Raw genomic sequence first — 2500 nt, 5'->3', positions numbered from 1 at the left:
CTTACACAGGTAGCAGCCCCGACAACCCCGATAACATCGGAAAGAGAGGAGCACGAGACCAGACCAGAGGAGGATAATGGCTCGACTGCACAAGATGAACAACAAGTCCCATACAAAATCCCGGCCAAACTCCCTAAACACAGGGAAGTTGATGAACACATCAAAAAGGCCGAAGAACTATTGCAGAAAGCCAATGATCCACTCTGTATGGCTCAAGCTCGGGGTTTGGTAGACTGTATTACAGACGAAATATACGGTGGTCATAACGAGAAAAACCCCCGCAGACGGCAAAGAGAGAACAATCGAAAGGCCGAAAAGAAGGGTAACAACAACGGGGCGAAGAAACGTTATGCCACCAAGAAAGCGGCATATAAAGATGCCCAAGAACTATACAGAAACAACAGGCGCCAGCTAGCCAGAAAGTTAATGGGTGCACCAGATACATCCCAATGCCCCATCTCACGAGAGGAACTGGAAACCAAATTCCGTGAGAAATTGTCCAAGGCGAACAACAAAGCGGACATAAGGAACTTTGCTGGTTATGCTGGCCGTGTTGATGACAACCTACTCCTGGGACCAATTGGGGAAGAGGAGGTAGAAGAAGCCCTGAAAGGAATTGACAGACACAGTGCACCAGGGCCAGATGGCAAAAAGCTGAAAGACCTAGAAGCCATCCAGGAGACCGACGCCTCCCGTATACCTCGCCTCTTCACCCTGTGGTTAAAAACAAGATCTATCCCAGAGAGTATGAAAAAGAGCCGGACAGTGCTCATTCCTAAATGTGAGGACAAGGATCGACTAAAGAACCTAGACAACTGGCGCCCCATCACAATCGGGCCAATGCTTCTCCGACTGTTCACTAAAATTATGGCAAAGAGGTTAAGCAAGGCGGTTAACATCAACCCGAGACAGAAAGGGTTCCTGGCAGCCACGCCGGGCTGTAACGAGAATATTGCTATCCTCCAGAATGTCATCAAAGGATCAAAAAAGAACAGAAAGGAGCTAGCCGTTGTCTTTGTCGATCTGGCCAAAGCTTTCGATTCAGTCGGCCACAAACTGCTCATTGGCTCGCTAAAGAGGATGAAAACACCTACGGCCTTCGTGGATCTGATCCGCGACCTCTACACCAATAACACTACGGTGATTGAGGGCAAAGGCAAGCCCACGGAACAGATCAAGATCGAGAGAGGCGTGAAGCAAGGCGATCCGCTTTCACCATTGCTATTCAATATCGCAATCGACCCTCTGATCAGTACCCTGGAGCAGGCAGGCCAGGGAATAACCATGCCGTTTGGAGACAAAACGGTGAAATGTACAGCATTGGCTTTTGCTGATGATATCGCACTACTGAGCAACTCTCACGCTGGGATGCAAGAGAACTTGAAGATCCTCCAGTCTTATTGCGATAAGACAGGCCTAGATATTAATATCAAGAAAACCAAAGGCTTCCACTTCACATGCAAAAGGAAGACCTTCATGTACAATCATGAGGCAAAATGGAGGATAAGAAAAGAAACCATCACATACATCCCACCAGGCGACACAGAGAAATACCTGGGAGCCCGGATAGACCCATGGGCTGGCGTTAAAGAGAGTGAATGGGAGGACAAGCTCAAAACCTGGGTTGAAGGCTTAAGATCAGCGCCTCTCAAACCAACTCAGAGACTGGAGCTTCTCAGAGTGCATGTCATCCCAAGATTGTACTTCCACCTGATACTGACAGAGGCGTCTCAGAACACCTTGGTGAAGCTGGATCAGATCATTCGGAATGCGGTAAAAGAATTCCTACACTTGCCACAACACGTCGCTGACGGTTTACTGTACTCAAAGAACAAGGATGGAGGTCTGGCAATACCAAAGCTCGAGATTCAAATTCCATCTGCAATTATTAGAAAGCGAGAATCTCTGGAGCGCTCAACCGACCCAATCATCAAAGCGTCCTTCCAATTCAGGGAAGAGAGCAATAAGGAAACCATCGAAGAATTTCGATCACTCAATGTACTTCGAGAAATTAAAGGTTTCCTGGTTGAGAAAAAGGTACCCGCTGGACCTACCACGGAGGAACTGGCAACAATGCTGGATGGAGGGCATTTGTCAGAAAAGCAAAGACAACGCTTACTGAAGCCTCCCAATGAGTACGGAGCGTGGCGAGAGTGGGAGTTCGAGAAATGGGGCAAGATGCTGTGCCAAGGTGACGGCATCAAATACTTCCAGGATGACAAGATTTCCAATTCCTGGATCAAACCGCATCCTAACACCAGATCGAGAAACTTTATCGCCAGCCTGCTTCTCAGATCTAATCTGTATCCGACAAGAACGACCTTGTCCAGGGGCAATCCTCGTGCGAACAAAAGATGCAGAAGGTGCAACAGCCAAAACGAAACGCTGGCACACATATCGGGCCACTGTCTATACGTAAAGAACAAGAGAATCAAAAGGCACAACGTGGTCCTCGAACAGCTGAGGAAGCATGTTGGCAAGTATGGTTGGACATCATACT

The 2500-nt window shown here is 48.1% G+C and overlaps 1 pseudogene; it reads left to right on the top strand.

Annotated features, from left to right (window-relative positions):
* The window catches only part of LOC140473905 (28S ribosomal RNA), a 7618-nt pseudogene that overhangs the window by 3163 nt on the left and 1955 nt on the right, over positions 1 to 2500 (top strand).

This window comes from Chiloscyllium punctatum, unplaced genomic scaffold, assembly GCF_047496795.1.
Source record: "Chiloscyllium punctatum isolate Juve2018m unplaced genomic scaffold, sChiPun1.3 scaffold_777, whole genome shotgun sequence".
In the NCBI taxonomy this organism is placed as follows: Eukaryota; Metazoa; Chordata; class Chondrichthyes; order Orectolobiformes; family Hemiscylliidae; genus Chiloscyllium; species Chiloscyllium punctatum.
This window is presented reverse-complemented; position numbering and strand designations above follow the sequence as displayed.